The sequence below is a fragment of the Jatropha curcas genome, chromosome 3 (assembly GCF_041381405.1).
Source record: "Jatropha curcas cultivar XTBG-Jc1 chromosome 3, XTBG_Jcur_1.0, whole genome shotgun sequence".
In the NCBI taxonomy this organism is placed as follows: Eukaryota; Viridiplantae; Streptophyta; class Magnoliopsida; order Malpighiales; family Euphorbiaceae; genus Jatropha; species Jatropha curcas.
The window spans coordinates 16,729,910-16,744,797 of NC_143153.1; positions in this window are offsets into that span (position 1 = coordinate 16,729,910).

Here is a 14,888-nt window from a genome sequence, read left to right on the forward strand (position 1 = left end):
CACCATCCTTGCTAATTTATTGTGTAAATCCCTAAAGTAGTGAGTAGGGACAAACTTTTGGTGCATTAGCTCTTTCATGATCTCCCATGGTGGTACAGGTCGCAATCCCTTTCTTCTTCTTTTTAATAGCAATTGTTCCCACCAAAACATGGTATAACCTTTGAATTCAACAGCAGCAAGATGGGATTTCTTTTATTGAGAATAGTTATGGCATTCAAAGATTTGTTCTACCTTTCTCTCCCATTCAAGGAATTCTTCAGCATTGTTGTTGCCTTTGAATTCTGGAATCCTCATCTTAATTGATCCCAAGTCTCCATCAAGTTTGTTAAAATTAGTACCTTCAGTATCTTCATCATCATGGGGTTGAAATCTAGCTTGAGGACGAGCTCTTGTTATGTTAGAGTTTTGTGAAGCTCTTATCTCTTGCAATTCTTCCCTCATGTCCTGGAAAAGATTGTTAAAGGTTCTAAACTGACCTTGAATTGCTTCCATGAATACTTTCATTTGAGGATCATGAATTGGACTTTCATCTCCAGATTTGCCTGAACTCATGGTTAGTATTCAAAGAGGAAAACACAAAAGAATTTGGTAAATCACTCCCTCACGTGTTTACACTCTTTAATCACTCCTTGCAATTCTTCCAATTGAACTTCAGAATCTTAGTTCAACTAATCAACTCAAAAGCACGTTTAGAATCAAGGAATAAAACTTAACAATGAAAAGCAAGCACAAATTCTAGAAAGAAGACTCAAAACGATATGGACAGTAGCACAAGAACATAAACAATGCACTACTTTAATGATCAATTAGAGTGTAGTAAACAAGCAAACACACCCTAACAATGTAATAGAAGCAATAGAAAGCTCACACAAAAACATAAAAACTAGAATTTAAATGACAATATTAGGATATAATGTATGAATTTAGTTTACTACAAAGCAAACCAAATATGGACCTAATTAATTCTACCCAAAACAAAGCAAGCAATCAAAGAAAAAACAAAAGAAAACAATGGACAGAATCGAGCACGGGCGTGCTAGATAGAGCACGGGCGTGCGTAAATAGGCCTAGTCCAACAAGTGGAAGTTAGAAACATGCACGGGTATGCTTGAGGTGTAGCACGAGCGTGCTGCCTTGTGTCCCTTTTAATGCAACCCAATTTAAGTAGGATTCTTAGATTTGACAAGGATTGTAGTAGATTTTGCTCAATCTCAAAGGATATGGTCAACTAATTTTTGTTATCTTGTCCACAAGTAGTTAAGATTGGATTTTTATCACAAGATTATAGTGGATAAACTAAATCCCACAAAATATGGTCAAATCCCTTAGGATTAGGAACAATCCCACAAAATATGGTCAAATCTTCTAAGGATTAGGAATAATCCCACAAAATATGGCAAAATCCCACAAAATAAGGTAAAATCCCTTTGAATTAGGATCAAATCCCTTGGATTCAGGAACAAAATCAAGATCCACACAAGCAAATTTCAATGGTGGACGAAAATTTTTCTATACTCTTTTTTTTTTTTTTTTTTTAGTCAACAAGATCTAAGATCTAAACTTCCAGACTTGAACAAGAACGAAATTTATGAAATTTAATTGAAACGAAACGAATTGAACTAATCAAACAAGAAAACAAACACAAAGAAACAAGATGAACAAGAAAACAAACACAAGAACAAGATAAATAAGAAAACAGATAAACACAAACCCTAGAGCTAAGATAAATAAGAATTTACCTTAATCTTTGGCTCTGATACCAAACTGACGCGGAACCCTATGGAAATAAATTCCATGAACTCTATGACAAGTTTTGGAAGAGATCAAAGATCTAGAATAAACTCCCCTCTATGGCACCCAAAGCTTAAAAAAGCAAGAACACCAATAATAAAGTAAAAGAATAAGATAAACGCCACAAAGAATTGATAAGTTTACCTTGATTCTTGATGCAATTAGAAGAATGCAATCTCACACTCTCTCTAAAAACATGAACACGCCAAAGGCATGGAAGAAGAAAATCCCTCTTTGTATTAATTGATTGAATAATTGTTCTATAATTACAAAATAACAAGCTATTTATACTAATCTAAGAGGTCCAGATCCTTAGAGGATTTAGAGTTAGCTAAGGAGTAGGATTAGCAAATCTAAACCAACTAAGGAGTTGACTAACAAAATCATAACAACTTAAGGATTTGGAGATCTAATCCAAATCCACTAAAGATTGACTAAATCTAATCAAAATAAGGCTAATTATTCAAGGGTGGCCGAAATATTGGAGGCCCAACCCATTAACAAAGCAAAAACTCAAAATAAGCTAACTAACTTAATGAGAGGCAGAGGGAAGCACGGCCTGGGTGTGCTATTTGGCACTGGGGTGCTTCAATGTAGGAGTTCCCTCATGAGAGGCAGAGGGAAGCCCGGCCTGGGTGTGCTATTTGGCACGGGGGTGCTTCAAGGTAGTTGTTTTCCTCAGCAAGTCAGACGAGGGCACGGCCTGGGGTGTGCCATCTAGCACGGGCGTGCTAACCAATTCATGTTCCCACTCAACATGTGCTTCTATTAATGTGAGAAACTTAGGTGTTCCTTCAAGTTCTTCACAGCACTTGTTGAAAGCAAGGTCATGGAGCTCTTGTGTAACTTGTTCTTGAATGTGTAAGGACATGGTTGCTCCATACTTCTTTGCACGGCTCCTTGTAATTGGTCCACTAGGAAGTGCTAATGGATTGCCATTGTTGTGGTCCTTGTTCCCTTGAGTTCCATAGGTGGTTGGTGGTAGTGGATCCGTATCACAGCGGATTCCGGCTGACCGACACCGGCTCGCCATCGAAGGTCGGAATATCCGGGATCGCCCCCAAGGTTTCCATCTCTGGAGTATAGGCGGAAGCAGGGATTTCAGGAAGTTGAGACATTTTGGTTGGTTGAAAGTTCAGAGAATTTGCAGATAGCTTAGGGTTTGTGAGAAGTGAAAATGAATTGGTTAAGAAGAAACTTACTTATAAGTAAGCGATGGGCCCAAGCCCATCTTTCTAAGCCCAAAAGAGGTATGGGCCCATCAACCTTTCTCAAGCCCAAAAGGCCCGTATGGCCCATCTAAAGCCCATTTTGGCCCGCTTAAGCAAGTTGACGGCGGTATGCGGCTCGTACACTTCAGCAATTTTGTCTACTCATCATACAGGGGGCAGGAGCATCAAATTGCCCAGATTATCCTCAGGTAAATTTTCTTTCAAACACTGCATCAGGAAGGGTATACCTGAAAATTCAGACTCAAAATTTTTCATGCCTAAATTTTTGCTAAATTTTTGCAAAATTATTAAACCAAATTTTGACAATAAATATTGAAAAGTATGCCTAAAAAGTTAATATTTTTTGTCCTAGGTCGAAATTCCGGACTGGGGGCAAAAGATTATAAAGTATAATCTTTTGCCCTGATGCAAATCTTTGAATTTATATTAATGCATAGGGGCAAGTGATGTCCCAACATTTGTCTAACGAAAGGCAAGGTCTGTTTGTACACAGATATTGCTCTTTTTCTTGTGAATAATTTTTCAAGCCAACCGATGATGGTTTTTCGAAGCCGATAGGTCCTACTAAGCAGTGATGGTGTATTGCGAAGTTGTTCTGATCATTTTTCTCGATTAGTGATGGTGTATTGCGAAGCTGATCGAGTCAACTCTCTTACTGATTGGTGATGGTGTATTGCGAAGCTGATCAGAACAATTTCTTCCCCGGTCAATGATGGTGTATTGCGAAGTTGACCAGGGCCCCCAACATCTTACGAGCCGATCAAACCGAGCTTCAGAGGTGTCTTCATATCTTCATCAAACCAAATTTTGGATGTCTTTGCTGATCCGACTGGAGCCGACAAAAGCCGATCAAACCGAGCTGAGAAGGTGGCCAGATGATCAAGTTAACCCAAAACCTTTCGAGCCGATCAAACCGAGCCTCGAATGGTATCTTCATCAAATCAAATTTTGGAAGTCATTACTGATCCGACTGGAGCGGACAAAAGCCGATCAAACCGAGCTGAGGAGGTGGCTAGATGATCAAATCAACCCAACATCTTTCGAGCCGATCAAACCGAGCTTCGAGGATGATTGCTAGACTGAAGGTGCATCAATGGACCACTTTAACATTAATCGTTTATACAATTAATGATAAAGTGGGGGGGCAAACTGTTGACGCGTGTTTTTATGCCCCCGCCTAACCCGATGAGGATATAAGGATGCAGAATAGGGAATCAGGGTCAACCAGAAGCGTTTTTAACCAAAAATTGATTTAAACCGGTTTAAGGAGTCTGACCTGCGTTAGGGTTGCGTCACGCAGCTATAAGTTGCGTGACAGCACTCATAGTTGCGTCACGCAACTCTGACCAGGATGACATCATTTGGACAGGCCCGTGTAACGGTCTGCACTGTTTGTATGGATACGCGGCAACTGTACGAAAAGTAAGCTGCGTCACGCAGCTCGCGGGTCCATCACGCAGCTGTTAGTTGCGTGACGCAGCTCTGTTCTGTTGCCCTACCCATATAAATACAACTTTTGTGTTTTAAACGGGACTTTTTCTCTAGACTTTTGCATTTTGGACTTAGAGAAATCTTAAGAGCGTAATGCGGCTAGGGTTTTCCCCAAGAACACCAGTGAGTTACCTTGAGGAAGATCAAGCTATTAGAGATAATAAATTAAAAACACACAACAAAAAAAAGTCATAAAAAAGAGAAAAGAGAGAAAAGGAAAGAAAAGAAAGTTTTTATTGTTAAAACTTGATACTAAACACTTCTGGAATCGTGAAGTTCTATTCTTGAATCATCTAAACTGCATGCAATCCTCGAATCTGAGGGTTAGGTAACCATCTAAACCTTCCTCTTCATTTTTAGTTGTTTATTTGTGAAATATCTTGTTTTATTAGCATTTGATTAGTTTGGTTTTGATTAAGTAACATTCTGCCTGTTATTGAGTGTTTCTGAGTTATATTAAACATCTATTAATAAAAAGAACACGTAAAAAGAGTAGTTTGAAAGGTAGTTACGAACCAGAGCAGCTGCGTCACGCAGCTACTACCTGCGTGACGCAACTGTTCATGTCCAAAAGGAGCTGACTTTGCCTGGACCACCTGAGTGACGGAACTATTCGTGGGCATAACTTTTTATTTTGTTTTTATGTTTTTATTTAATGTTATATTTTAAATAAATAATCAATGAATCTGTAAATTTTGATAAGGTCACGAACAGATGCATCACGCAACTAGGAGTTCCGTCACGCAACTGTTCTTCATAGAACAGCTGTGTGACGCAACTGTTCTAGGGTTCCAGAATATTATTTTATTTTATTTTAATTTCATGTCATTAAATAAATGTTTATTTTTAATTCAAGAAATGACCAATAATGGGCAGATTGTGTTCTAATCAAATCAAAAAAGTTAATTTACTATGATTTTGAGATTTTAGGATTTATTATTTATATTGTTTAAGTTGTATTTTAAACCCGGTTTGTGGCCCGCCTTTAACCATAAGGCAAGAGCGGGTCTTTTAACTATTTTTGCTATGGGTGGATGATGGATGTGATTATGAATGGTTATGAATGCAATGAATGAATCTATTTGGGGACGATTAATTAATTTTCCACATAGGAACTCGGTTCGATTTATTCAGGTTGGGTTTAATTAAATAAATTGGCTTTTCTAAAATAAAAATAAATTAGAAATTGTAGGTAAAAAGAGGCCGGTTTTTCCGGGCGTCGGCTTCCAACGGGCCGACGTACCCAATTTCCTTACCTAGAACCGCACACGGTGCGCGTGACCAGTTTTTCAAATAATTGGCCTTAAATAAAATTGGGTTTAAATGGAGTCATTTTTGATAAAATAAAATTGGAAACGGTCCCATTGCCGAAATAATGGGTGGCGACTCAAAATGATTTATAAGACCGATTTATCGGCATCGCATCCCCGAAAGGTTTTATCATCACTTTTTCAATAAAAATCACCAATTCAAATAACTTAAAAAAAGAAGTTTTCCGAGGTCCCTTTCGGGGGTTTTTGGGGATCTCAATTTGGGGCGAAAACAGTCACGCATCTACTAGATCCGTTACGGATCTACTGGCTGTGTGACGTAGCTGCTCTAGTCCGAGCCCTGTTCTAAATTATTTGTTTAGAGCGTTTTTTATTTAAATATATTTTAAGACAACCTCGAATGACCAAAAACGAACAGAACGCAGTTTAACTAAGATTAAACTACTAAAAAAATAATAAAATAAATGATCAATGAATAAAAGTATCAAAAAGTGTAAAGGAATTACCTAATCCTCAGACTGAGGATTGTAAACGGCTTAAATGCCTTAATGAACGATGGTTAAAGCGATCCAGAAGCTTCGTCAACAAGGATTTAAATGCTCACTTTTTTTCTCTCTTGATTTTCTCTTTTTTTTTTTTTTTTTTTTTTGATTTTTGTTTTCACCCTATTTGATGTCTAATGGCTGTTTTTCTTCAAAGGAACTCAAAGGAGTCTCTGGAGAAAAACCTAGCCAAAAGTGTGTTTTTTAGACGCCCTAAAAACCTTTTTTTCTTTTTTTCTTTTTTTTTCGCCATTGAGAACAAGATGAATTTATAGAAGTAGGGCAACAGAGCATAGCTGCGTCACGCAACTCTCGGCTGCGTGACGGACCCGATAGCTGCGTGACGCAGCTGTCTTTCTAGACTACAGCCACGTGTGGCATACAAATCGGAGCTGCGTGACGTAGCTGACGGTGCCATCACGCACCTGATAGCTGCGTGACGCAGCTCTGACGCAACCAGACACTCAAAATCAATTTAATTTAAATCCTTGGATAAAAAAATGACAAATAGCATTAACCTTTCATTTTGCATCCTCGTTTCCTCATCGGATCAGGTGGGGGCCTAAAGGCACGCGTCAACAATTTGCCCCCCCACTTTATCATTGGTTGTATAAACAATTAATGTTAAAGTGGTCTACTGATGCGCCTTCAATCTTGGGTTGAATGAAGATCTTCATCATCTCCAAAGCTCAGTCTGATTAGCTTTGAAGTCACCTCCGAAGCTCGATTTGATTGGCTCGAAGGATTTTGTTATGTCGCCTTGAAGGCTCCAGTCGGACTACATCAGCATTCTGAGCATCAGCGGTCATCTGGTCACGTCCGAGGTTCTTTTGAGATCATCTTGATCATCTGGTCACGAACAAAGCTTAGTCTAATCGGCTTTGTTGGCTCCAGTCAGATTTGTGATCATCTTCAAAGCTCGGTCTGATTGGCTTTGAAGTCACCTCCGAAGCTCGGTCTAATTGGCTCGAAGGATTTTGTTGTGTCACCTTGAAGGCTCCAGTCGGACTACATCAGCGTTCTGAGCATCAGCGGTCATCTAGTCACGTCCAAGGTTCTTTTGAGATCATCTTGATCATCTGGTCACGAACAAAGCTCAGTCTAATTGGCTTTGTTGGCTCTAGTCGGATCTGTAATCATCTTCAAAGCTCAGTCTGATTGGCTTTGAAGTCACCTCCAAAGCTCGGTCTAATTGGCTCGAAGGATTTTGTTGTGCACCTTGAAGGCTTCAGTCGGACTACATCAGCGTTTTGAGCATCAGCGGTCATCTGGTCACGTCCAAGGTTCTGTTGAGATCATCTTGATCATCTGGTCACGAACAAAGCTTAGTCTAATCGGCTTTGTTGGCTCCAGTCGAATCTGTGATCATCTTCAAAGCTCGGTCTGATTGGCTTTGAAGTCACCTCCGAAGCTCGGTCTAATTGGCTCGAAGGATTTTGTTTTGATTGCCCTGATCAACTTCGTAATCCACCATCATTAATCAGGAAAAGGATTGACTCGATCCGCTTCGTAATGCATCATCACGAATCGAGAAAAGATCTAAACAGCAAAGCTCAATTTAATCGGCTTTGTTGTTCACCTCCTCAGCTCAATTTAATCGGCTATAGAGGGTTTGGTATGGAGATTGTCTTGATCAGCTTCGCAATGCACCATCACTAATCAAGAAAATGATTCAAACAGCTTCGTGATACACCATCACTGCTTGGTGGGATTAAACGGCTTTGAGAAATCATCACCGGTTGACCTGAAAATATTTTCAAGAGAAAAGAGCAATTTCTATGTACAAACAGATCTTGCCTTTATTAAATGTTGGAGCATCACATGCCCCCATGCATTAATAACCATAAACTTCGAAATTTGAAATTTTTTAATCAGGGCAAAAGATTTTATTTTTGCCCCCAGTCTGGAATTCCATTCCAAGACAAAAAATATTATCTTTTAAGCAAACCTTGAAAATTTTCATTATCTTAACCATTGCAGAAAAATTTTGAAATTTTAGCAAAAATTTTGCTAAATTTTTCTAGTCCCCAAATTTTTAGGTATACTTTTCCTGATGCGGTGTTGAAAGAAAAACTTACCTGAGGGTATTTGATGATTTTGATGATTTTGCCCCTTGTGTGGCGAGTAGATGGAATTATTGAAGTATACGAGTCGCGCACAGACTCCAAATTGCCTAAATAAGCTGACTTGGGCTTTGATGGGTTCTTGATGGGCTTGGGCCGACCCTTGCTATTCCTTCTGATCTCAGGCAGGCTCCGCCACAGCTATAGCTGAATCCTGGAGGATTCTTCATGAGTGCCTTTCTTCACTTGCAGGTGCCCTTCTCCCCTTGTTATTTCATAGGAGTTAGAGATTGGCAGGCTACAGAGACATCAGGCTCGTCAGGCCGCTGCAGTTGCTTTTCAATTTCCTGTATTTCGGAGGGCTATGAACTCCCAATCATTGTATCCTCCTTTTTTTTTTTTTCTTTTTCCTTTCAATGAATAACTGCAACAGTTCCCTCTTCTTATTGATTCTTGTTTGCTACACTTAAAGACACCAAAAGATAACAATAAATCTTTTCTTTCAAAATTATTTGCTGGATTAGCACCTGGGCCTCCTGCCCTTGGATTAAAAAATGAAAGCACAATAAAGTGGGCTATTTAACCGAGGACAGACACTTACATTTTTGAAAAAGATGTGGTGACCATATCACCTGCAACATTCAGAAAGAGATAAAATATGCAACTCCCTCATGTGTGCATTAACCTATTTAAGTGCTAGGGATTTTATCCATGGTTTTTCTTTATCGATCCTTCCAAGGAAACCACTGAGAAAATAGCATTTGACCTCCTGATCGCCGTCTAAAAGAATCCAACACTCAGGCAGGATTAATAGCCAAAACATCTTCAAAACTAATGAGCAAATGCTAACCAACTAAGCAGAGAGGAAGGTCTTGTAATCAACAATCATACCCCAGAAACAAAAGGGAAGAAAAATCTGAGAATCAAGCTCTTTATTGATCTTACTTCTTTCAACATCATATAGAAGTAAAGAGAAACTACTTTAATACAATAGTCTTTCATTCTAACTACTCATTCGCCTATTCTCCTTCTAGTCAGGTTGATGGCATTGAGCAACCAGTCGCAAGTATGTCACAAATGCATGGCATAGATTTCGCATTTAAACTAAGCACCATGCGTTAATCTCAAAAATTTTCTCTTCTTTTTTTTCTTTTTCTCTTTTTTTATTTTTATTTATTTTTTTTAAACTCTAACTTTTGCCTAGGCCGCCCTTTACGGGTTTTCAACCTAACGAGTTCATTTCTTACCTAGGTCGCCCTTTCGGGTTTTCAACCTAGCCTCCCCCTTTTTTTTTTTTGGTAATTATCGAAATCATCATCTCAGACGTAGAACCTTTTCATCTAGTCTTGATTAACGATCCGATTAAAAGGCTTCCCTTCCATAGTGACCAATTCAGCGGCACCCTTGGCCAATAGCTTTTGGATTCTTAATGGTCCATGCCAGTTGGGTCTGAATTTCCCTCCAGGATGACTCTGGGACTCGTGGTCTAACAGTCTGACCAACACTAAATCTCCATTTTTCAAAGCCCTTGGATGTACCCGCTTATTATAGAAACGAGCAATCCTTCTCTTTCTCATCTGATCCTGGAATCTGGCATTCAATCTTCTACCATCTAAAAATGCCAGATCTTCATATCTTTTCTTGACCCACTGTTCTTCGGTCAGGCGCATCATTGCGATTCTGAGTAAGGGAATTAGGTACGCTGGCCCGTTGGAAGCCTACGCCCCGAAAAATCAGCCTCTTTTAACCTACGATTTCTAATTTGTTTTAATTAGAAAAGCCAAATTATTTATTTATTTGAACCCAACCCAAATGAATCGGACCGAGTTCTTATATGGAAAATTAATTAATCGTCCCAATCAAATTCAATCATCGCATCCATAATCATCCAAATCATCCAAACCAAAGTAATTAAATCAAATAAATAAAAGACCCGCTCTTGCCTTATGTTTCAAGGCGGGCTACAAACCGAACCTAAAAATACATTCTACCCGATTCAAAATTTAAACCCAAAAACCAAAAACCCAAAATCATGCATAATTACATTTTAATATTCTAAACTTAATTAAATTGCAATCTGTTCATAATTGGTCATTTTCGGATTTATTGGAAAAATTAAACTTTATTTTGTACAAAATTTATTATTTTTTTGAAAGGACAAAAATTGTTTCTGGAACCCTAGAATAGTCGCGTCACGCAGCTGTTCTTTGGAAGGACAGTTGCATGACGGATCCGATAGCTGCGTGACGCAACTGTTCATAATTCGGAAAACAGATCACTGGGCATGCAAAACAACATTTTTGGACATGAACAGTTTCGTCACGCATCTGCCAGATCCGTTACGGATCCGGTAGTTGCGTGACGCAACTGTTCTGGGTAAAGAAACAACATTTTGGACATGAACAGCTCCATCACGCATCTGCCAGATCCGTTACGGATCTACTGGCTGCGTGACACAGCTGCTCTAGTCCGAGCCCTGTTCTAAATTATTTGTTTAGAGCGTTTTTTATTTAAATATATTTTAAGACAACCTCGAATGACCAAAAACGAACAGAACGCAGTTTAACTAAGATTAAACTACTAAAACAATAATAAAATAAATAATCAATGAATAAAAGTATCAAAAAGTGTAAAGGAATTACCTAATCCTCAGATTGAGGATTGTAAATGGCTTAAATGCCTTAACGAACGATGGTTAAAGTAATCCAGAAGCTTTGTCAACAAGGATTTAAATGCTCACTTTTTTTCTCTTGATTTTCTCTTTTTTTTTTTTTTTTGATTTTTGTTTTCACCCTAATTAATGTCTAATGGTTGTTTTTCTTCAAAGGAACTCAAAGGAGTCTCTAGAGAAAAACCTAGCCGAAAGTGTGTTTTTTAGACGCCCTAAAAACCTTTTTTTCTTTTTTTTTTCGCCACTGAGAACAAGATGAATTTATAGAAGTAGGGCAACAGAGCATAGCTGCGTCACGCAACTCTCGGCTGCGTGACAGACCCGATAGCTGCGTGACGCAGCTGTCTTTCTAGACCACAGCCACGTGTGGCATACAAATCAGAGTTGCGTGACGCAGCTGACGGTGCCGTCACGCACCTAATAGCTGCGTAACGCAGCTCTGACACAACCAGACACTCAAAATCAATTTAATTTAAATCCTTGGATTAAAAGACTTCTAGATAGCATTAACCTTTCATTTTGCATCCTCGTTTCCTCATCGGATCAGGTGGGGGCCTAAAGGCACGCGTGAACAAAACTCTCTGAATGAATGTGACAAAACAATAGCAAATAGATTCAGGTTTTCCTTATGGGGAAGTAACTAGGGCTTTTCAACTACATGCATGGGCTTTGGTCCATTAGGCTTACAAGGTCTAGGTTCCGCAAACAGGATTCGGGCTTTCATGTGGGCCTACTCCTTTTGACACACCTTTTAAGGTACTAGGCTTACGGTTGGTAAAATTGCTAATTTTCAGGTGGATGTGCCTAAAACGCAAGGTTTAGGCTGGATCCACCTCCAAAGTTAACAATAATACCGAGGGATAATTTCAGGTAGAAAGTGGTGAGAAGAAAGTAATGCAGTATGGATGCAAGAACTTAGAAAAATAAAGGAAAGCAAATAAACAAACAAGGACGATTAAAGAATTTTCCTACGGCTTTCTAACCAATTTTATTTCCAATTTTAGGAAATATAGGTTTTTAGAGTTAATTCCTAATTACATCCGACTAATTAAAAATAACCGAGGATTAGCAGGTGTAGTCCCCAGTGAAGTCGCCAATTTGTTTTCCTTACCTCGCCCCCCCCCCCCCCCGGTGGACTGGAAAACATCCCTTTTTAATTCATTTTATTGTTGAAAGTAATTTTATTATGAAAAGTGGTGATAAAACGTTTTTATTGGATACGATGCCGATAAATCGATCTTATAAATAATTTTTGAGTCGCCACCCATTATTTCGGCAATGGGTCCATTTTCAATTTTATTTTATAAAATAGTGACTCCATTTTAAACCCAATTTTATTTAAGGCCAAATTATTAAAAGACTAGTCAGGCGCACCAATGCGATTCTGGGTAAGGAAATTGGGTACGCCGGCCTGTTGGAAGCCGACGCCGGGAAAAACCGGCCTCTTTTAACCTACGATCTGTAATTTATTTTAGTTAGAAAAGCTAAATTATTTATTTAATTAAACCCAACCCAAATGAATCGGACCGAGTTCTTATATGGAAAATTATTTAATCGTCCCAATCAAGTCCAATTACCACATTTATAATCATTCAAAGCAATTAAATTAAATAAATAAAAGGCTCGCTCTTGCCTTATGGTTCAAGGCGGGCAACAAACCGAACCTAAACTACATTCTACCCGATTCAAAATTAAACCCAAAAACCAAAAACCAAAAATCATGCATAATCATTATTTAGCACCTAAATCATATTTTATTTTTTTAATTTAATCCTAAACATGCAAATTGCTAATAAATCCATAAATTTAATTTCATTTTTCATTAAACCTAAAATTGAAAAATTCATATATGCAAAATTTTATTTTAGTACTCTAAACTTAATTAAATTGCAATCTATTCATAATTGGACACCTTCGGATTTATTAGAGAAATTAAACTTTAATTTGTGCAAAATTTATTATTTTTTAAAGGAAATAAAAATTATTTCTGGAATCTTAGAACAGTTGCGTCACAGATCTTCTAGATCCGTGACGGATCTAGTAGTTCCGTGACGGATCTAGTAGTTCCGTGACGGAACTATCCCTGGAACTCCAGATCCATTAGAAACTTATTTTAGATCCACAGTCTGGAAAATAGAACACTGGGTATAGAAATGAAATTTTGAATATGAACAGTTCCATCATGCATCTTCCAGATCCGTTACGGATCCGATAGTTGCGTGACGCAACTGTTTACTGGGTACACAAATAAAATTTTTGTATATGAACAGTTCCGTCACGCATCTTCCAGATCCGTTACGGATCCACTGGTTACGTGACGCAACTACTCTGATCCAAGCTTATTTTTTTAAATGGTTCGTTTAGATCATTTTTTATCCAAATATGTTTTAAGACAACCTCAAATGTCCAAAGATAAACAGAATACAGTCTAAAGAAGTTTAAACTACTAAAACCACAAAAATAAATAAAAATACAAAGAAAAGTTAAAGGAGTTACCTAATCCTCAGATTGAGGATTGTAAAAGGCTTAAATGCCTTAACAGATGATGGTTAAGACCTCCCAGAAGCTTTGTCACCAAGGATTCAAATACTTATATTTTTTTCTCTCTTGATTTTTCTTTTTTATGATTTTGTTTTTATCTAGATTAATATCTAATGGCAATTTTTCTTCAAATGAACTCAAAAGGGTCTCTGGAGAAAAATGTAGCCAAAAGTGTGTTTTTCAAACACCCTAAAAACCAACCCCTTCAATTGAGAGAAAAAGATGAATTTATAGAAGTGGGCAGCAGAGGATAGCTGCGTCACGCAGCTTATAGCTACGTGACGGATCTGATGGTCGCGTGACACAGCTTCTTTTCTGGACCATAGCCACGTGTCGCATGTCGCTCAGACAGAATAAAAAATCGTTATGTCGTCATTTTTGGTGACGTCATAAAAATCCAAGCTGCATGACGCAACTGACAGTGCCGTCACGCACCTTCTAGCTGCGTGACGCAACTCTGATGCAACCAGAAACTTAAAATCGGTTTAATTTAAATCCTTGGATTAAAAGACTTCTAGATAGCATTAACTTTTCATTCTGTATCCTCGTATCCTCATCGGATCAGCGGGGGCATAAAGACACGCGCCAACAATCTTACTGTTCAGAGAGTATCTTCCGGAAATGGGTCTTTTATTCTCAGAACATGTCAATGACCATTTGTCTCAACCCTATTGTAGGACTAGTAGCCATGCCTATTCTCTGAAGGAAGCAAACAAAAAAGGGGTCTGTGCTTGCTTAGGTCAGTTTCAAAGCATACAATGATGTTTAGGTTGGTGTTTATGGAATTTTGGAAATTTGAGGTGTTTAAGTCTGGTTTAAGGCTTTTGGTGATTTAGTTTTGTCTAGTTCAAATTTGAGGATCTGGGTGTACTCAAGTCAGATTTGAGGTTTTAGGAATTTGGTGGTGCTCATTACAGGTGTGCTTGGGTCAGGTTTGAGGCTTTTGGATTAGGGCATTGGCCCCAGTTTGAGTTCTCAAAGTGCTTAGGTCCAGTTTAAAGTTTTTGAGGGTGCTTAGGTCAGATTTAGGGCTTTTGGGATTCAAAGATGCTTAGTTGGGTATTTTGGTGATGGCAATGCCCAGATTGGTGATAGAGGTGTAGGTCGGGATTGTCGCTAGTTTTGGTACTTAGGTCGGGTTTAAGGCTTTTTGGTAGCTCAAGTCGATGTTTGAGGCTATAAAGGTATTTTGGGGTGCTTAGCTCCGGTTTAAGGCTCTTTAGTAGCTCAGTTCAGTTTTGAGACTTTGGGTATTTGGAAGGCCATGATTAGATCACTACTTGAGG